This window comes from Pteronotus mesoamericanus, unplaced genomic scaffold (genome assembly GCF_021234165.1).
Source record: "Pteronotus mesoamericanus isolate MK-2021 breed Mesoamerican mustached bat unplaced genomic scaffold, CSHL_Meso_final scaffold_36, whole genome shotgun sequence".
NCBI classification, from domain to species: Eukaryota; Metazoa; Chordata; class Mammalia; order Chiroptera; family Mormoopidae; genus Pteronotus; species Pteronotus mesoamericanus.
Genome location: NW_026555313.1, coordinates 19,110,070 through 19,132,769, shown reverse-complemented (window position 1 = coordinate 19,132,769; position 22,700 = coordinate 19,110,070). Strand labels below are relative to the sequence as shown.

At 40.1% G+C, this 22,700-nt stretch overlaps 2 pseudogenes; one reads left to right on the top strand and one right to left on the bottom strand.

Annotated features, from left to right (window-relative positions):
- The first annotated feature begins 342 nt into the window (after positions 1 to 342).
- On the top strand, positions 343 to 5,047 carry LOC129086144 (NXPE family member 4-like; annotated as a pseudogene).
- A 14,851-nt stretch (positions 5,048 to 19,898) lies between these two features.
- On the bottom strand, positions 19,899 to 20,252 carry LOC129086143 (histone H2A.V-like; annotated as a pseudogene).
- Positions 20,253 to 22,700: the final 2,448 nt, after the last annotated feature.

Genomic DNA, 22,700 nt, shown 5'->3' with positions numbered 1-22,700 from the left:
GTGGCCAGTTGCATGTGGTGACACCCTGTTGATCCTACTTGCTCCCTTTGTTCAGATCTAAAATGAGCTCTAGGCAATGTAGCCAGAAACACACTGTGGTGGCCTGAAAGGTAGGCCACAGAACCTGAACAGAATTCTCACTTGCTTATCGAGATGGAGGGAGGCATAGACAATGCCACTCACCAGCACCTCTGATCACAGAGAGTTGTCACAGCTCCCAGAAAGCTCTCACCAGCCTTCTATATTCAGTCTCTTTCTCTGATTTGTTGTTCAGAAGCTATTCATTCAGCCCTCTGTCATCTCTCAGGAGTAACTGCTCTGTATATGTGTGTATATTTCAGCATGCTCATGGGACAGGGTAAGTTCAGCATCCTCCTATGCAACTGTTATCTTGGACCCTGTTTCCTGATCTTCGGGTCTACCTTCAGATCAATTGCTGTATTTGTCTCTGTGGATATAGAGATTAGGGAAAACTTCAACACCATTAATATCTCCAAATGCGATAGTAAGTTCTCTCTATGTTTGATGAGCTGTACCTAGTACTAAACTCACTTAAAGGACTCTATTTTCTGCTGGACTTGTCCACTATTACAAGTCCTATTGCTACTTGTAATAGTAGCATTGTCTCATTGAGCTTGTCTATGGTAGGCCAAGATAGCAGTTACCTAAGTGAATAAATGACTGAAATCACTAGGGTATCATAAACCTGTTTTCGTAACTCTAACTCCCATCATTAATCTATTTATCAGGCAAATGATTACCTTCTAATTTAACACAGTAACTTTCAGAAGTTAAAACTCTCTCACAATTTGCACCTAAGTTTTTACCTTCACACACCACCACCATCAGCACTTCCCACATCACAAGATCATCATCTAGAGGTTTCCAACCTACCATCGGGGAGTCATTTCATTACAATTTTTCTTGGGCTTTGTCACCTTTCAAACCATTTTAACATACAAAATAGCACTTTTATACTTAAAGTTTATTAATTCCTCTTCAATATACTTGGCTCCAAACATCCTAGGAAATCCCTAAATAAAGTTATTTCAGGCATAAGCTTTTGTATCTCCTCAAATTCAGCATTAATAGCTTCCTAATCACTAATAAACTTTTTCATACTGAAGTGTAAATATGTACCTAGAGAAAGAAAATGGTGTTTTCACCCAGGATACACAAGTACACTCATATCAGATGTTACAATATTAAACTACTTTCTTTTGTCAGTGTATAATCACTGCACCAGAACCACCAATGGCTCCTTCACCATCCTAGCCAACTCAGCCCCTCAGAGTCCCAGACTCTTCAGTGACTAATGGGTTAATACCTGGCCCATGTTGAACCTTGAGGACTGTTTTCCAGCCTACTGCCATTTCCATGTCGACTGTTCCGGTCTCAAGCCAAACTAATTATTCATTTTTTGAAATATAACCTTGCATTTAACTCAAAAGATTTACAGTTTGACAGTGGCATTTAAGATACTATAGTAGAATATGGCAAATTTAAGGGTACAGTGGGTTAAATAATATAATAATTGAGCTTTATTACTAAGCAAGAATTGATGGCTTTACTTTCATAAGAAGACAAACAAATACTTACATTTTACCCAGAAAGCCTATCTTCTGGGAGAAAACATGTCCTCTATAATGAACATTAATGTGCATCATTTAGAAAATTCATAGCAGAGGAAAAAATTACTGAAAAATAACTATTCCATTAAGAGGATGATGCTTCAATAGGGCTTTTCCACCACCCTCATGCCCTATTAAGAGAATACTTTAAAAAGACAGTAGGTTCTTAAGAAATACTGGAGGATAATATGATATTTTAGAAGGTCCTCTCGCTGATTCTTTGGCAGAAAAAGAACAGTTCTAATTAAAAAAAAAATACAAGTTTGGAATGGTGTCCACAATCCCCAGTGGACATATCTAGAAAAACACATGGAATCCTGTCTCTTGTAGCTTGGATCCAACTGAAGTGAAAGATGGCCTGAGAAGAAAATGTATATATCTAACGGGAGAGTCCATGATCTGCCAGTGGATAGAATACTTCAAAGACACTATTAACAGTATGCCTCAGTCGAAGCCATTATTCATATCCTTTTCAGAAAATTCTTTTCCATTTTAAGGAGAAAAAAGAATATGGGAAATACTTCTTTTTTATACTTTTTAATTGCAACACAACAAAATTTTTTATAAGACATTTTTATCTCTCTTTTAAAGACTACATTTATTTGACTGGAAGGGAGCCAGTGTAAAAAAGGTTTACTACATCCTTATCCCTGCAGAATTCAAACTTCAGTATTTACCCAGCATGCTCAGAATGTCATTGTTGGAGCTGAAAACAACTTAGGCTATTATATTATCCACCTTCTACAGTTGGCATAATGATTAAGAATATAGATTCTGGATCCAGAGGGCCTGAAATCATAATGTGGCTTCTCCATATCCAACCTGGATGACCTTGGGCAAGTTACAAGTTACATAACCATTGTGTTCCCCCAGGTTCCTCATCTGTAAAATGGAGATGAAAGTAGTACCCTTCTGGTAAAATGAGGTAATACATGCACTGCATTTAGAATACTTTTTGCTATATAGTAAGTTCTCTTTGACACAAGCTATTATCACTATTATGATATGAAAGGACACATGCCAGAAACAAGGTAATAGTGTTGCATCTGGTAGGCACAATGGTGAAAAGCATGGGCTTTGGAGTCTAACAGGGCCTGTGCCTTTTAGAAGTGGTCATGTTACTCATTTTCTATTTCTCATTTTCTTCATCAATCAACCAGGAATAATAACAGTATCTGGTGGTGGTGTGAAGATTAAATGAGGTAATATGTATAAAATATTTAGCACATTGCAAGGCACACAGGCACATAGAAAATGCCCAGTAAACAATAGCTTTTGCAATTATTATCATTAGTTAATATCAGAATCGGGGCTAGACTCCAGTTGCTAAAATCCTAGTTCAGTTGCTCTTTTTCCTTAACCAAGAATGCATCAATCATTACTCAGAATCCACCAGTACATCTTAGCACTTGTACCTGGAAAACTGTCACTTCCTGTCTCCCCTGTGCCCTGGGCCCTGGCTTTTATCACAGAGCACAGTGCCGCCAGTGAGGGTCCATTCTGGCTTTCCTGACATGATACCACACTTGTATACTCAAACTTACAGAATAAGCTGATCTTCCCGATAAAAAGGGAAAGTCAGTAGCACCTTGGCTCCCAGCTATAAGTGGAATTCCCAACAGAGTTGGAAAGTTTTAAATTGTGACCTCTGGCAGATGATTAAATTTGTCAGGGCCTCAGTTTTCTCACCTATAAAATTAAGTCTGATAATAACCTTTAGCATCACATTCTGTAACAGTGGGTCTCTTAGGTTATAGAAAGTACTGAATTGCTGAGTTAAATTACCCTCTTTGACTTATTTTTTACATTGTGGTAGCAGATCATCTATTTCACATTTTGTTAAAAAGTTAAATTCTATTCCATTTTTGTGCTTTGGAAAGAGAAATTAAAAGAAGCTGGAAGCAGAATAAAGCATTCTGCCATTTTCCTCCAACCAACCCTCCAGCACCACCATTTTCAAACCTCACTAGATTAAAACTTTAAATGTAGCCCTTTACTTCATAATACAGCACATGTTACAAAGCATTAATAAAACACATCTTCCTCAGAAGTTCTAACTGCAGAGCAGCTGGCCCTGATAGTCCGATAAGGGTCAAATTAACAATGAAAAAATGAAAGGACTTGGTTTTATCCTATTCATATTATATCATGTTCTCAGAAGTTTTAAGATTGCATAGACTATTTTCACAAGAATTGAGAGAAACTTCAAGTGCAAATTCTGTCATTTATTAGCTGTGTAATATTGAGCAGGTCATTTTACCACTTGATTTTCTTTTCTATAACATGAAAATTAAGTGTGTGTATAGAGGAAGGAGAGCGTGTATATCTTTTGAGGTAAATAAATATATATTTATTTAATAAATGCTTTGTAAACTGGGAAGTCCTTCATAAATGAATAACAAAACTCTCATTATAGATGATGTACTTAGTAGCATTTCATGGATGCTCATATGTAAAGGAAACAGAGGGGTATAAAATATAATTCCAGTCTTAAGAAAATTTACAGAGTGTTTGGGAAAATGAGTTTACTTGTTTTTAGAAATGTAAGGACATCAATTAGTACCTTCTCTGTCCTCAAAGGAGTTTAGTCTATGGTTAATATACAAAAATAATACCTATAAACTGACATAACATCTTCCAGAGCTTACTATCTGCAGTCCATTTGGTTCTTCATGGTTTTACAAGGGGGCATATGTAATTTCTTACTTGTGTAACCCTTTTGATTGCTCAAATACTTTTCAAAATTATTTCTTCATTTAAACCTATAATAAATCAGCCATGATTAACTTATTCAATTACAAACACCAAATCTTTTCTTCTGTCCTTTTGATCTTTATAACTTTATTCTCCTTTCACTTTGGGGTTAACTATTTGTCATTGGCCCTGAAGTTAGTGGATCTCCATGAATCTGGAAAATTTCAAAACCAAATTACTGTGCACTTGGATAAGAGTATCACCATCCAATGGCAACAACAGGGTAACTCCCTGATTGGATCACTGACCTATTCAGTTAAAGAGATTGAGTACATCATTGATTAATTGACAGAACTGGAGGAGAAAAAAATACTGTCATTGGTATTTCTCTGGGCTAGCATTTCAGACCCTTTCCCATTGATGTTTTTATCTGAAAGGCTCATAACGTGCATGAAGCTGTTCAGTGTCTTCTTCTGAGGAGCCCAGATTCTATGCTTATCATTAAAGCAGAACGCATCAGAGAGATGCACAGTGATATGGAGAAGTTTGATGACTTTTGTGGTTACATTCAGTATCTTGCCATAAAAGACATTCTCCAGGATCTCAACACAGGTATCATTGATGCCTGGGGTATAATAGTTGTTTATGGCACAAATCATGTTCATCCACCTTAATCTGTAGTCAGAAATCAAATTAATATATTGTTAAACTGCATTTGCTAATAGTATATACCTCTGAAATTTGTTCACTTAATTAAGAACACTTATTGTTTTCTATCATACCAGATGCTGTGTTTACCTCTGAATTCCCAGTTAACAGCAGATAACCTGCACAATGGCTGATCTATGAACCACTTCCTGATCAGAGTCATGCCACTCTTTACAAAAGGGAAGTCAAGATGCCTAATGGTTAAAAGTTCTCTACAATTCATAACAACTCAGAACAATATAGTCATTGTAAAATAAATATTTGGAGAAAGAAGTCCCATTTCCTTATATCTACCATTAAATACAAGTTCAAGATGATTTCTAAGTGGGAAGAGAAGTCTTGTGAGGCAATTCTCCAGGTCCACAGTCCTGGAAGAGAAGCAGAACTCCAAATAAAGCCTCCAGGACACTGAAAACCTCTGACTTTATACTACCTAAAAGAACTCCCACTGCTAGGAGAAAAAAAAAATCTTACTTGATAGAACTTATCCTTCAGGAATATAAGATAACACAGGTGAAATAGCAGTAGAATTCAGGGAGCTGAGCTTCAGTCCTTTTGTAGCCATTAATTTTATAACTTTGAATAAAGTCACTTCAACCCTCTGGGCCTCAGTTTTCCAAACAAAAAGTTTAGTCTAAGCTTCGTAATTTTCAAACTTTGCTATGTGCATACCCAGGTGGTGATATTTCAGGCACTGCCCAGGGAACAGAAATTAGGAGAGGTGCCTGGGGGCAGGGAGCGAGTTCTGCCCCACCAGTTAGAATAGCAGCCATTTTTATCTAAGTGTGGACTGGGTTTCTCAGAGGGCTGTGGTCTGAAAAAAACTCCAGTGCTTGAAACATGTTTGAAACCATTATGCAGATAGTCAGCCATTTTGTTTTCCATAATCTACACATGTAAGTTAACATTTTTAATCACTCTCATTTGCATTTTTATAGGCTTTCCCACCCTGGCCAGTGTGGCTCAGTTGGTTGGAGCATTGTCTCATAAACCAAAGGGTCCCAGCTTTGATTCCTGGTTGGAGCACACACCTAGGTTGCGAGTTCAGTCCCCAACTAGGGTGCGTATGAGAGGCAATTGATTGATGTCTCTCCCTTCCCCTTCCTCCCTTCCTCTCTCTATAAAATCAATAAGTGGCATAGGTAAACACAGCTTGCTTGTACACACAACCACATCAAAATTATAACTAATTTATAGAACAACCATCATTCAGAACTGGCAGAAATTGAGTTGAATGGAAGTCTGACAACTACAGAATTAAAGAAACCACATCCATCCAAACTGGTAGAAGGGGCAGAGACGTGGAATGGGCTAGTCCCACATATATGTGCGGTGGATAAAAATTTTGGAGGGACATCTTGGAAGTGAGGAGCCCCAACCTAACAGCAGATCCCCCAGCCCAGGATACCAGTACCAAAAAGATAAGTCCCTATAACTTCTGGCTGCAAAAAACATCAGAGATTGAGTTGGTAGAAGAAACTTCTGGAGTCTTAAGCAGTTCGTCTTAAAGAACTCACAAACAAACTTACTCAGACTCCCTCCATCAGAGCTCCAGCACTGTGGTAGCAGCTTGAAAGGTACCATGCATACTGGGAGGAACTGAAGTGCCTGGCATCAAGGTGAGAGTTGGGGGACAGCTTTCTCTCAGAGTAAGGCAGAAGGAGCCACAGAGCTGATAGGAGGGTGTCATATCTGAGAACCCATTAACTTAGCTAACACTGCTTTCCCTGCCCTGAAGACCCCCTGAGGCTCTGTCCCACCCAGCTTACAGCTGTTAACAGTAGCTTTTCCATATGAATGGCTGGTATTGGCTCAAGGTTCACAACTTCCTAAATCCTTTCAAACAAGCAACAGCTGGCCTCAGAAAGTGCCCAGCTCCCATACTTATTGTTAAGTGGTCCCAGGCCCAACACTAGCAACAGCCAGCCTAGATTCACAGTTTGGCTTTGCCTGGGAATCTCCAAGCCCAGCACAAGTAGCAGCCATCTCAGATTGCTCTAGTTCATCAGGGAGGTCCTGGGCAAAACACACATGGGAGCTGACCTTGGTCTGCACCACTGAGGAAACCCCAGGGCCTGTGCACCCAGTGGACAGCTACAGATGATGTTGGAGTAACACAGCTGATTTTCCACAGAGGGTACTCGTGGAGGTTGGTGGTCAGTGATCACAGCCAATCCTTGCAACTAACTGCCTTGGATAAGTCTCTCCTATTGACCTGCCAATAGCAACCAACACTCAACTACAATAAGAGGGTGTACTCTGCCCACATGAAGGGCACACCTCAAGTATCCCACTTGGATGATAGGGGAGCCTGAGCCACTGGACCTTTTGGACACCTACTACATTAGACCATCCTACCAAGATGGGGAGCATAGCAACTCTGCTTAATACTTAGAAACAGACACAGGAATGCTGCCAAAATGAGGAGACAAAGAAACATGGCCCAAGTCAAAGAACACATCAAAACTACAGAAAAATATCTAAACAAAATAGAGATTAGTAATCTGTCAGATGTAGATTTCAAAACACTGGTTATATGGATGCTCAAGGAACTTAGTGAGGGCCTCAAAAGCATAAAAAAGATCCAGTCAGAAATGAAAGATACAATAATTGAAATAGAGGACAATTTACAGGAAAACAACAGTAGAGAGAATAAATCCAAGAATCAAATCAATGATTTGGAACATAAGGAAGCAAGAAACAACCAATCAGAACAACAAGAAGAAAAAAGAATACAAAAAAACAAGGATAGTATAAGCAGCCTCATGGACAACTTCAAGCATTCCAACATTTGCATTATAGAGATGCCAAAAGGAAAAGAGAAAAAGCAAGAAATTGGAACTCTATTTGAAAAAATAATTAAAGGAGACTTCCCTAATTTGGTGAAGGAAATAGACATACAAGTCCAGGAAGCACAGAGAGTCTCAAACAAGATGGATACAAAGAGGCCCCCTCCAAGACACATCATAATTAAAATGCCAAGTGTTAAAGATAAAGAGAGAATCTTAAAAGCAACAGGAGAAAAGCAGTTAGTTAACTACAGGGGAGTCCCTTAAGACTGTCAGCTGATTTCTCTGTCAACTGATTTCTCAAAAGAAATGTCACACGCTAGAAGGGACTTGCAAGAAATATTCCAAGTCATGAAAAGCAGGGACCTACAGCCAAGATTGCTCTACCCAGCAAACTATCATTTATAATCAAAAGGCAGATAAAGAGCTTCCCAGACAAGAAAGAGTTCATCATCACCAAACCATTATTTTATGAAATGTGAAAAGGGACTTATTTAAGAAAAAGAAGATCAAAATTATGAACAATAAAATGGCAATAAATACATACTTGTCAATAATTGAATCTAAAAAACAAATTAAGCAAAGAAGAATAGAGACAGGATAATGGATACAGAGAGCGTTTTGATGGTTGCCAGATGGGAGCATGGGTGAAGAGGTGAGGGTATTAAGAAGTACAAATAGGTAGTTACAGAATAGCCATGGGGATATAAAGTACAGTATAGGAAATGAAGTAGCTGAGGAACTTACATGCTTGACCCATGGATATGAACAATGGTGGGAAATTGCCTAAGGGAATGGGTGTGCTGGGTGGAGGAGAGAAAGGGAGGAAAAACTGGGACAGCTGGAATAGCATAATCAATAAAGTATTTAAAAATATAAATAAATAAATAAATAAATAAAATTGTAAAAGTAGGCTTTCCCAAAACTTGCCAATAAAAGAATGATTGATAGAAGATTACAGTTGAACAGGGCAATGTAATTATGATAAAGCAATTTGGTATCCTATTTCTCTTTAGTTTTTCTCTCTACACCATGTTCCAGATACCACTGGGCCTCTGACACACTCTTGCTCTCTCTAGGAAAGAAAACAATTTTAAGGATCTTAAATCTATTTCTCTAGTTTCCTCTGGGCAAGGGATATTAAATTTTCTACTTATTTACTTATGAACCACAGTTCATAATTCAGTGCCCAAGTAACCACTCAAATGGTCAAAATCATGTGCCAGTAACTGTTTTCATGTTTAGGGTTGTATTGGCCAAAAACACACAGAATTCTCTACCACCAAAGATTTCCATTGTAATAAAGAAAAAAATAAATAAATAAAATAAAAAGTAATTGCATACTGCTAAGGTAGTATGGACACAGTATATAATAGGGTAGTATGCTGGAGAGTTACTGCATGGTAGCAGTAGAGGTAACTGGTTAGAGCAGTGAGAGACAGCATCTTTGAGGAGAAGACATTTTGAGTGATGCAGACAGAGATCCTAGAGAAAAAAATGACAAGTGCAAACCCCAGAGACATGATAGAGCTTGGTTTACTTAAAGAACAGGGAGCCATTATGCCTGGGGTATTCTCAATGAGGTAAATATGGAGGGAGAATTTAGAGAGAAAGGCAGGCAAATTTAGAGAGGAAATTACTATGGCATTGTAGCCTATGGCAAGGGGTTTGAATTTCATCCTAATAACAATGGGAAGGCAATTGGATAGAATGGATTCTTAGACAAGGTGGATAAATACTACTAAGAGAAACAAAGAAATAAATATTCCAAGGGAACCATTATCAAGAGACAAGGATGTTAATGAATATACAATACAAGAAGAAACAGAGAAGATGAAGACTTTAGGGGTGACAGTAGTGTTGAGGGATATTACCTTTATTGAGCTTATCCACAGAAGTAGAAATAATGTCTGCACAAAACCAACTGTTTGTTACTATAACCCCTGCATCACAATTAGAATCCAAACAGTTTTTAACAGGTGCTGGCGAGGTTGTGGAGAAAAGGGAACACTAGTACACTGTTGGTGGGAATGCACACTGGTGCAGCCATTGTGGAAAGCAGTGTAGAATTTCCTCAGAAAGCTGAAAATGGAACTGCCTTTTGATCCAGTGATTCCCCTGCTGGGACTATAGCCTAAGAATCCCAAAACGCCAATTCAAAAGAACCTATGCACCCCAATGTTCATAGCAGCGCAATTTACAATAGCCAAGTGTTGGAAGCAACCTAAATGCCCATCAGTAGATGATTGGATCAAAAAACTATGGTACAGAGTAGAGATTAAGATGACAGAGGAGTGAATGGTAGTCACGCTGACCTCCTCCCAAGACCAAACTGGAATTGCAACTAAATAGTGGAGTAATCACCTGAAAAACAATGGAACGATAGTGGGAGAGGAGCCTTGGAGCCACGGACAGTGGATTTGACTCTCACACATCCCAACAGGTGAGAAGTGCGGTGGAGGCTCGAGAGGGTGGGCTGGGTGCCCACGGGCACTAGCACCAGAGGGACATCGAAATGGCCAGTTGGTTCCCCCTGAGAAGAACAGGGTCTGAATCATAAACAGGGACCCCTAGACTACAGCAGCTGAAACCAAGAAAATAAAGACAAAACGCAACCCCGAAAAGCTTAGGGGCACTCTCTGCCATACACAGGTGGCTGGGGATGCAAAGAGACATTTAAAGGGCCAACACAAAAATTACAGTGGCAGCCACCCTCCTTGATCTCTGGGTAGAGGTGGTGGAGCCCCGGTGATGAAGCACTTCCCACCCTGCAGCTACCATCCCGCTCAGGCATAAGGGAATCAATTAACCTGCCTTTTGTGCGCTCTGCACACAGCTTGTGCATGTGAGCTGGGGGGCTGACTGCAGACTGGCTGGGAGAGCCTTGAGGAGAGACTGGAGACAAAGGCTTTGGGGAAAGAACGGGAGGAGGAACCAGGAAGCCCCGACTCCCTCCCCATCCCGTAGTCTCCATTGTGGGCTGGAAAGGCGCGCCCCCAAAGAGGCAGAAGAGGGGGCGCACGAACCAGACTGCCCGCAATTGAAACGCAGTCCACACAGGTGGTGGAATTTTGGCCGAAGGGATCACAGAACTGCCCAGAGACCCCTGAGGAGAGACTGGAAATGGAGGCGTTGGGGAAAGAACAGGAGGAGGAACCGGGGAGTCCTGACTCCTTCCCCTTGCTGTAGTCTCCATTGTGTGGGAAGAGCCCACACACCCAAAGAGCCAAAAGCCTAAAAGCACACATAGACACCCCAAAGCCACCCAGTGCAGGTGTGCACACTTGCGCTGAGTAACCGGCGAGGGTTGGCAAACACTTGCACCAGCCGGCAAGGCCTCCCACAGATTGGCACCGATATGGCCTGCGAGGGAGTGCACAGAGTGGCAAGGGCAGGCGTAAATTGACCCAACCGGCGCACAATTGCGGAGCGGCTCACAAAATTAGTACGCCAAAATCCTGGGCCGAAGTGGTCACAGAGCTGCCCAGAGTCCCTGGAGGAGAGACAGCAGACCTGATTAACCAGAGAGTCCTGTAGCTGACTTCCTCCCATTTCCGTAGTTTCCATTTGGCAAGGGCAAGCAACGCACCCAAAGAGCCAAAAGTGGGGAAAACACACAATAGAAGACCCTAAACTGACCCTGCCGGGAAGCTCGCCAGCCAGGGTGGCCAGACAAGTACCCAAGGTCACGAATAAGCCCCCTGGTCTGGGGCAAGCATGTGTGAGCCCAGGGAGGTGGGGGATGCTGCTGCGCCCGGACACGCTCAAGGAGCTGGCGTGAGAGTGCAAAGCGATCCCAAAAAATAGTCCAGCCCTGACCAAAGGGGTCACACAGCTGCCCCAAGCAGGAATCAGACGCAGACAGTAGACTCCTGGAAGGCTCAAACAATCAACCCAAGGTCATATAGGCTCAAAAACTGACATCATCAGAGGCAGGCCCAGAAAGAAAAGTAAAGGGAAAAATAAATAAATAAATAAATAAATAAATAAATAAATAAATAAATAAAAAGACTCACATACTACCATAGAAGTTTAATCCACAAAGTCAGGAAATCTACACAGTCCAATTGAAGCAGAAGCAAAAATAACTAAATAAATAAGTAAATTACTTAACAGACTCACAAAAATGGGAAGAAAAAGAAGTTTCCCCCAAATGAGGGGAAAAGGGGACTCCCAACAGAGAGAGCTAAATGAAATAGAGGCAAGAAAACTACCAGATAATGAATTCAAACAATGGTTCTAAGAAAGCTCAATGAGCTCAGGCAGCTCAAAGATAACTATGAGAAACTACAGAGAAACTATAAGGATCTTACAACAAACTACATCAACCTGGAAAAGGACATAGACTATCAAGAAGACACAAGAGGATATGAAGATTACCATTTCTGAATGAAGAAAACAGTAGAAGGAATCAAAAGCAGGCTGGATGAAGCTGAGGATCGAATCAGAGAGATGAAGGATAACGTAGAAAAACGCTCCCAGAAAGAACAAGAAATGGAAAAAAGACTCAAAAAGAATGAGGAGGCATTTAGGGAAATGCAGGACAACCTGAAACGCAATAATATCCATATAATAAGGATACAGAAGGAGAAGAAGAGGAGCAAGGGATAGAGAACCTCCTCAAAAAAGTAATGATGGAAAATTTCCCAAATTTGAGGAGAAAAAGGGTCTCATGGATCCAGGAGGCACAGAAGACCCCACTCAAGAGGGACTCAAGGAGGTCCACTCCAAGACACATCATCATTAAAATGGCAACTATCAAAGACAAAGAGAGAATCCTCAAGGCAGCAAGGGAGAAGGAGAAAGTAACATGCAAGGGGGCCCCGATACGGCTAGGAGCTGACTTCTCAACAGAAACACTACAAGCCAAAAGGGAATGGCAACAAATATTCCAAGTCATGAAAAGCAAGGGCCTACAGCCAAGGCTGCTCTACCCAGCAAGGCTCTCAATTAAAATACAAGGGGAAATACGGAGTTTCCCAGAAAAGAGAAGGCTAAAAGAATACATCTCTACCAAACCAGCACTCCAAGATCTGCTAAGGGGACTGGTTTAAGCAGATGAAGGAAAAGAGTGAGAAAGAGAAAAACACAGGTACAAAGAGAAAAGATAGGTAAGTTTCTATCAGTAATATCTCTCAGTGTGAATGGACTATATACCCCAATCAAAAGACACAGGGTAGCTGAATGGATAAGAAAACATGACCCACACATATGCTGCCTACAAGAGACCCACCTCAGAGCAAGAGACCTACACAGATTGAAGGTAAAAGGATGGAAAAAAAAATTCCAAGCAAATGAGCAAGAGAAAAAAGCCAGGGTTGCCATACTTGTATCAGACAAAGTAGATTTCAAAATAAAGGCCATAAAAAGAGAACCAGAGGGGCACTTTATAATACTCAAAGGACGAATCCATCAAGAAGACATAAACATTGTAAATTTATATGTTCCCAATATAGGAGCCCTCAAGTTTATATGGAAATTATTGGATGATTTCAAAAAAGATATATACAGCAACACACTGATAGTAGGGGATTTCAACACCCCACTGTCAAAAATACACAGAGGCCAGCATCACCCTGATCCCAAAAAGAGATAAAGACACTACAAAGAAAGAAAACTACAGGCCAATTTCGCTAATTAACATAGATGCTAAAATCCTCAACAAAATATTGGCAAACCGCATCCAACAATACATTCAAAAGATTATCCACCACGATCAAGTGGGATTCATCCCAGGGATGCAGGGATGGTTCAATATATGCAAATCAGTAAACGTGATACAGCACATAAATAAAAAACAAAAACCACATGATCATCTCCATAGATGCAGAAAAAGCATTTGACAAGGTACAGCACCCTTTTATGATCAAAATACTCAGCAAAATGGGAATAAAGGGGGCATTCCTCAATGTAATAAAGGCCATATATGAAAAACCTACAGCTAATATCATACGCAACGGGAAAAAACTGAAAGCTTTCCCACTAAGATCGGGAACACGACAAGGATGTCCGCTCTCACCGCTTCTTTTCAACATCGTATTGGAAGTCCTAGCCACAGCGGTCAGACAAGAAAAAGAAACAAAAGGCATCCAAATAGGAAAGGAGGAAGTAAAACTATCATTGTTTGCAGATGACATGATAGTGTACATAGAGAACCCTGTAGACTCTACCAAAAAACTCCTCAAAATAATAAGTGAATTTGGCAAAACAGCAGGATACAAAGTCAACATTCAGAAATCAAAGGCATTTTTGTACACCAGCAATTCAATAGAAGAAGAAGAAATCAGAAAAAATGTACCATTCGATATAGCACGAAAAGAGATAAAGTACCTAGGGATAAATTTAACAAAAGACACAGAAGACCTGTATGCAGAAAACTATACAACATTGAAAAATGAAATTAAGGAAGACACAAATAATTGGAAGCATACACCATGCTCATGGATTGGAAGAATTAATATCCACAAAATGTCCATACTACCCAAAGCAATTTATAGATTCAATACAATCCCTATTAAGATACCAATGACGTATTTCACAGAAATAGAACAGACATTTCAAAAATTTATATGGAACCATAAACGACCGCGGATAGCCGCAGCAATTTTGAGAAAGAAACACAAAGTAGGAGGGATCACAATACCGGACATCCAACTCTACTACAATGCCACCATACTCAAAACAATCTGCTATTGGCACAAGAACAGACCCATAGACCAGTGGAACAGAATACAAAGCCCAGAAATAAGCCCAGGTCTCTATGGACATCTAATATTTGACAAAGGGGGCAGAAGCATAAAATGGAGCAATAACAGCCTCTTCAACAAATGGTGTTGGTAGAACTGGATGGCTACATCAAAAAATTGAAATTGGATCATCAGCTGACACCATACACAAAAATAAACTCAAGAGGGATAAAGGACTCAAATGAAAGTCACAACACCATCAAAGTCCTACATGAGAACATTGGCAGGAAACTCCCAGATATCCCACGCAGCAATTCTTTCACTGATATGTCTCCTAAACCAAGGGACATAAAGGAAAGAATAAACAAGTGGGACCTCATCAAAATAAGAAGCTTCTGCACGGCCAAAGAAAACATCAGCAAAATGAAAAGGGAGCCAACCGTATGGGAAAATATATTTGCTAATGATACATCAGATAGAGGTTTGATCTCCACGATATATAAAGAACTCACTCGACTCCACCCCAAGAAGACAAACGATCCAATCAAAAAATGGGTAGGGCCTGGGCAGACCCTTTTCCAAAGAGGAGATACAGAGGGCCCAGAGGCATTTGAAAGGATGCTCAGCATCACTAGCCATCAGGGAAATGCAGATCAAAACCACCATGAGGTACCACCTCACACCAGTCAGAATGACCATCATAAACAGATCCACAAACAACAGGTGCTGATGAGGCTTGGAGAAAAGGGAACCCTAGTACACTGTTGGTGGGAATGCAGACTGGTGCAGCCACTATGGAAAGCAGTGTGGAATTTCCTCAGAAAGCTGAAAGTGAAACTGCCTTTTGATCCAGTGATTCCCCTGCTGGGACTATAGCCTAAGAATCCCAAAACGCCAATTCAAAAGAACCTATGCACACCAATGTTCATATCAGCACAATTCACAATAGCCAAGTGCTGGAAGCAACCTAAATGCCCATCAGTGATGATTGGATCAAAAAGTGATGGTACATATACACAATGGAATACTACGCAGCAGAAAGAAAAAAAGAACTACTAAACTTCGCGACAGCATGGATGGAACTGGAGAGCATCATGCTAAGCGAAATAAGCCAGGGGGCGAAAGACAAATACCATGTGATCTCACCTATAAGCAGAACCTAACAAACAATGCAAAGATGCAAGGAAAATATGACCAGCAACACTTAAAAGAAAAGAAATCAACAGAGACAAGAGGGAAGGCGGGGGCAGGGAAAGGGAAGGGAAGGGGAAAGTCAAGGAACATCTAGCAAGGACTCATGGACAAAACCAAAGGGGAAGAGCTGAGGGAGGGAAGGAGGGAAGGGGCAAGGGAAAGAGGTGGGGAGGAGGCAGAAACAAATGTATTTAAAAAGTAAATAAATTTTTTAAAAAATGGACAGATCTTCTAAACAAAACATTAATAAACATATTGTGGTGCTGAATGACACACACTGAATCAAAGAGACTTAACTGACATATATAGAACCTTACATCCCAAAGAAGCAAAATACACATTCTTTTAAAAAGCTCATGGAGGTTTTTCAAAGATAGACCACATGATATGACACAAAGCAAACCTCAGCAAATTCAGGAAAATTGAAATAATACCAAACTTTTTCTCAGACCACAAGGGCTTCAAAATGGAAATCAACCTCAAAGAGAAACTTCAGAAACTTGCAAACACATGGAGAATGAACAGTAGACTATTAAACAATGAATGGGTCAATAAGGAGATAAGAGAAGAAATCAAAAAATTTCTGGAAAAAAAATGAAAATGAACAGACAACAGTCCAAAACCTATGGGACACAACAAAGGCAGTCCTGAGAGGGAAGTTCATAGCAATACAGGTTACCTAAAAAAGATAGAAACATTTCAAATAAAAGACCTAACACTACAACTTTAAGAGCTGGGGAAACAACAATAAATAAATCCCGGAGCAAGTACAAGGAAAGAAATAGTCAAGATCAGAGCAGAACTGAATGACATAGAGACAAAAAGAACAATTCAACGGATCAACCAATGCAGAGCGGGTTCTTTGAAAAGGCAAATAAAATTAACAAGCCTTTAAGCAGACTCATCAAGAAAAAAAGGGACAGGACCCAAATTAATAATATCAGAAATGAAACGGGGGAAATAACAACTGATACCCCCGAAATACAAAGAATTGTCAGAAACTACTATGAACAATTATATGCCAAGAAATTTGAAAATCTTGATGAAATGGACAAATTTTTAGAAAAGTATAATCTTCCAACACTGAAGGAGGAAGAAACAGAAAGCTTGAACAGACCGATAACAGCTGGGGAAATTGAAGCAGTAATCAAGAAACTCCCAGCACACAAAAGCCCAGGGCCAGATGGTTTCACAGGAGAATTTTACAAAAACTTAAGGAAGAGCTGACCCCTGTCCTTCTCAGACTATTCCAAAAAATCCAAGAGGAGGGAAGACTCCCAGACTCTTTTTATGGGGCCAGCATCACCCTGATCTCAAAACCAGGTAAAGACCCTACAAAGAAAGAAAACTACAGGCCAATTTCGCTGATGAACATAGATGCTAAAATCCTCAACAAAATATTGGCAAACCGCATCCAACAATACATTAAAAAGATTATCCACCACGATCAATTGGGATTCATCCCAGGGAAGCAGGGATGGTTCAATATACGCAAATCAGTAAACGTGATACATCACATAAATAAAAGACAAGACAAAACCACATGATCATCTCAATAGATGCAGAAAATGCATTCGATAAGGTACAGCACCCATTTATGATCAAAACACTCAGCAAAATGGGAATAAAGGGGGCATTCCTCAACGTAATAAAGGCCATATATGAAAAACCTACAGCCAATATCATACTCAATGGGCAAAAACTGAAAGCTTTCCCACTAATATCGGGAACACAACAAGGATGTCCGCTTTCACCGCTTGTTTCAACATCGTATTGGAAGTCCTAGCCACAGTGGTCATACAAGAGAAAGAGATAAAAGGCATCCAGATAGGAAAGGAGGAAGTAAAGCTATCATTGTTTGCAGATGACATGATAGTGTCCATAGAGAACCCTGTAGACTCCACCAAAAACCTACTCAAACTAATAAGTGAATTTGGCAAAACAGCAGGATACAAAGTCAACATTCAAAAATCAAAGGCATTTCTGTACACCAGCAATGAAATAGAAGAAGAAGAAATCAGAAAAAAAATATCATTCGATATAGCAAGAAGAAAAAAAAAGTATCTAGGAATAAATTTAACCAAAGAGGAAAAACACCTGTATGCAGAAAACTGTACAACATTGAAAAGAAATTAAGGAAGACACAAATAAATGGAAGCATATACCGTGCTCATGGATTGGAAGAATTATTATCATTGAAATGCCCACACTACCCAAAGCAATTTATAGATTCAATGCAATCTCTATTAAGATACCAATGACATATTTCACAGAAATAGAACAGACATTTCAAAAAATGTATATGGAACTATAAATGACCCTGAATAGTTGCAGCAATTTTGAGAAAGAAAAACAAATAGGAGGGATCACAGTACCGGACATAAACTATATTACAAAGCCACCATACTCAAAACAGTCTGGTACTGGCACAAGAACAGACCCATAGACCAGTGGAACAGAATACAAAGCCCAGAAATAAGCCCAGGTCTCTATGGACATCTAATATTTGACAAAGGGGGCAGAAGCATAAAATGGAGCCATAATAGCCTCTTCAACACATGGTGTTGGGAGAGCTGGACGGCTACATGCAAAAATTGAAATTGGATCATCAGCTGACACCATACACAAAAATAAACTCAAGAGGGATAAAAGACTCAAATGAAAGTCACAACACCATAAAAGTCCTAGAGGAGAACATTGGCAGGAAACTCCCAGATATCCCACGCAGCAATTTTTTCACTGATATGTCTCCTAAGCCAAGGGACATAAAGGAAAGAATAAACAAGTGGGACCTCATCAAAATAAGAAGCTTCTGCACGGCCAAAGAAAACATCAGCAAAATGAAAAGGGAGCCAACCGTATGGGAAAATATATTTGCTAATGATACATCAGAAAGAGGTTTGATCTCCACGATATATAAAGAACTCACTCGACTCCACTCCAAGAAGACAAACGATCCAATCAAAAAATGGGCAAAGGACCTGAGCAGACGCTTTTCCAAGGAGGAGATACAGAGGGCCCAGAGGCATTTGAAAGGATGCTCAGCATCACTAGCCATCAGGGAAATGCAGATCAAAACCACCATGAGGTACCACCTCACACCGGTCAGAATGGCCATCACAAACAGATCCACAAACAACAGGTGCTGATGAGGCTTGGAGAAAAGGGAACCCTAGTACACTGTTGGTGGGAATGCAGACTGGTGCAGCCACTATGGAAAGCAGTGTGGAATTTCCTCAGAAAGCTGAAAGTGGAACTGCCTTTTGATCCAGTGATTCCCCTGCTGGGACTATAGCCTAAGAATCCCAAAACGCCAATTCAAAAGAACCTATGCACACCAATGTTCATAGCAGCACAATTCACAATAGCCAAGTGCTGGAAGCAACCTAAATGCCCATCAGTGATGATTGGATCAAAAAGTGATGGTACATATACACAATGGAATACTACGCAGCAGAAAGAAAAAAAGAACTACTAAACTTTGCGACAGCATGCATGGAACTGGAGAGCATTATGCTAAGCGAAATAAGCCAGGGGGCAAATGACAAATACCATGTGATCTCACCTATAAGCAGAACCTAACCAACAATACGAAGATGCAAAGAAATGAAAACCAGCACACAAAAGGAAAAGAAATCAACAGAGACAAGAGGGAACGATGGGGGAGGCAGGGAAAAGAAAGGGAAGGGGAAAGTCAAGGAACATATAGCAAGGACTCATGGACAAAACCAAAGGGGAAGAGCTGAGGGAGGGCAGGAGGGAGGGAGCCAGGGAAAGTGGTGGGGGGTAGGCAGAGACAAATGTATTTAAAAAAATAAATTAAAATGAAATGTTAAAATAAATAAATAAATAAAAATAAAAAAATTTAAAAAATAAAATAAAATCCAGTTTTTATTTATTTTTATTTTATTATTTTTCTTTTTTCAAACAGTTTTTAAAAATAGTCAACTCAATCAAAACCCACTACTTCAGAAGGAATAGCTTCTTTGAAGCCACACTTAAATATGGTTAAGACTCAAATGCAGAAATTTGTTTGGTTGGAAAACTAATTAAACTTCCAACTTGCTGAAATAGAATTGCAAAAAGGCTAAGTTGTGTTTTTCACAGATATAGTAAACTGTAACCACCACCACTGGACAGTTGTTAGAGTATTTACAGTCCTGAGACAGTGAGAAATCCCAGAATCCTTCAGATAGTCATCTGTTTTCTGTTCTTCCCAGAGATTTGTGGATGTGTGAAATGACACCACCAGGAGCATCTGTAGCCTCCATGAGAGTCCAATTCTTCATCTCCACGAACAGCAAGTTGCAAATAACGAGGGGTAATATGCTTTTCCTGCAGATGCAAATACACACCTCTGAGGTGAGGTAATCTGCAGGGGCTGTGCTGTGCCCCGCAGCAGTACCGCCCACATGTCCAAGACTGGTTGTCCTAGATTTCACGTGTCTAGGAACAGGGCCCACTGGAAACTGCAAGGCCGTGCTCTGCAAGTGGGAAACCGCGTTTGCCTTGGCCTTTCCACTGTCTTTCCCAGCCTTACTGCTGGGCATTTCCAATTCTACTGAAGATCAAAGGAGCAAGGCAGGAAAAGGACCAGTCCGACACCCAGCAAGATCCCACCGCCTACTCTATCGCACCACAATCCAAACTACTGAGAACATAAGGATTTTTTTTTAATTAGATATGTGAGGATCTTTCCAAGGAGAGTGTTTGAAATGTGGTATAGTCTACGAACCAGTTAGTGCTGAATTCCTGAAGTTACAATCTTTCTTGTCATGTGTTAGTCTGGATCCAATTAGGAGGTAGAAAACACACAGTGGACTAAACACAGGAAGTCTGAAGTGAAATTATTAAACTCTGATACACGAGTGACTGAAAAATATAAGGAAACTCCATATGGTACCCTTAGGGTGAGGAGAGGTTATCAAGGAAGGAACAGCTTGGAAGGTGCCTTCCTCAAGGCTGGGGATCAGACCCAGTTGGGGAAGGTGTTCTTCAAACCACTGGATACCAGAGAAGGCGGCAGGTTTGCCCAGCACATAGCTGGTCTGCAGCAACCCTCTGTACTGCGGGTAGAGACAGGGGCATCCTGAGTGGCTGCATGAGCAGCACACAGCAGGGACCCGCACTGGGAATCAGTGCCCATGCCAGCAGGAGGCCTTCACAGGCAGGAAGCCTTGGGGAATCCTCTTCTGTGTAGTAAAGACCAGGGAAGGTTATTGCTGTTGGCCCAGTACAAGGGGCAAGGTCTCTGAGGGATTGCCTGTTTCTGAGATCAAGACCGGGGAAGAGCTCCATTAGAGGTCCACTTACCCACACCACTGACCCATTACTGAGCCGCCAGAAATAGCAGGATAGCTCCTTCCTCCTGTAATGTCCCTCCAATGCCTTCTACTGAGAGAGCTTAACAACTGCTCACTGTACAGGAGAGATGGTTAAAAGAATTTTGTTCCTTACTGCAGAGAATTATTGAAGGGTAAATTTGGAGCTGACAGCAATGAATTGTTAACTGTCAAAATCTTTAATCCACTCCTTTTTACTACATCATTTCTTTAGGAAACAAGATCATACTCTAATAATTGTTTGCATCTTAAATTGTAAACAAAAATTTAACTATATATGTGTGTGTGTGTGTGAAGAGATTAAGAAGTTCAAATTGGTCGTCGCAAAATAGTCATGGAGATGTAAAGTACAGCTTGGGAATACAGTCAATAATATTGTTCTGTGTATGGTACTTGTTGGGTACTTGAAATATTGGGGAGAATGCCTTATAAAGTATATGATCGCCTAACCACTATGCTGTACACCTGAAACTATTACAAAATAATACTGAATGTAAACTGTAATTTTAAAAATATTTTAAAGAAAAAATACATAAATGTATAAAAATAAATCTCTCTCCTGATATTTCTCTTCAGACACTGTCACATATCTTTTCCCCTTTGCACAATATCTTCCTGAAAATGTGATCTACAGTCACTGTCCTCACTACTTCCTTTCTCTGTTACAACACATTCCAGTTGGGTTTAGGTTCTATACTGTTCCAGTTAAGGTCATATTTGCATTGTCAAATCCAATAGCCACTTCTCTGTCTTCACCTAACTCAGTCTCTCAGTAGCATTTACCCAGTTGAATAAGCCTTCTTTATTCAAAGCCTCACTTTCCTTTGTGTGAGGGTTTGTTTTTCTCCTGCCTCCCTAGAGGTTCCTCCTGACTCTGCCAATTCCTCCACCACTACTTGGCTTCTAAATGTTGAATATTCTGCTTTGCTTTATGTATACTCTCATTCTGGGTGATATCTAACCTCTGTTTAAATACCACTTGTAATTTCAATGACTTCTAGGTATTTGTAGCAATAGCAGCTATTAGCTGTCTATTTGGAATGAGATGTTTATGTACACAATGCCATTGCATGCAGTAAAGACTTCTTTTTCAGGACACTATATCCACTGTATGGACAGAGATGCTCCAATATTCATCAAAGTATCACAAAATAATTTTATTATGTAACTCAGAAAAAAAATTTAAGGACAGAGATTGTGTTTTTCATCATTACCTATCGATGATGGCAGCTTGAAAAGAGAATGAAAAATATGGATGTGTGTTACTAGCTGTACTCTTTGTGTTGCAAGAAAAGATTTGCTCTTTAGGAACATGGACAATGATGTTAATAAAAGTAGCTCCTGGAAAGGGCTGGGCACACTTAGAAAAACAAGGAAGAATAATATTTGGTCTCTGCCCAGGAAGTATTCATAACCCAAGCAAAGAGACAAACTTGTATATAAATCACAAATGAAATATTGTCCAGCACAGCCTAAACACCCATATTTGCACTAAATTAGCCTCTAAAAGTAGCCCTTCAATGAGTTTCCTACTTACAGAATAGGTAAGGATCATTTTGACTACATATTCCTGTCTTCACTGTATTGTCCAAGCTACTTTTTTAATGGAAAGAACACCCTTCATAGCTCTCTCCAATTAGAGAGACCTCAGTCATC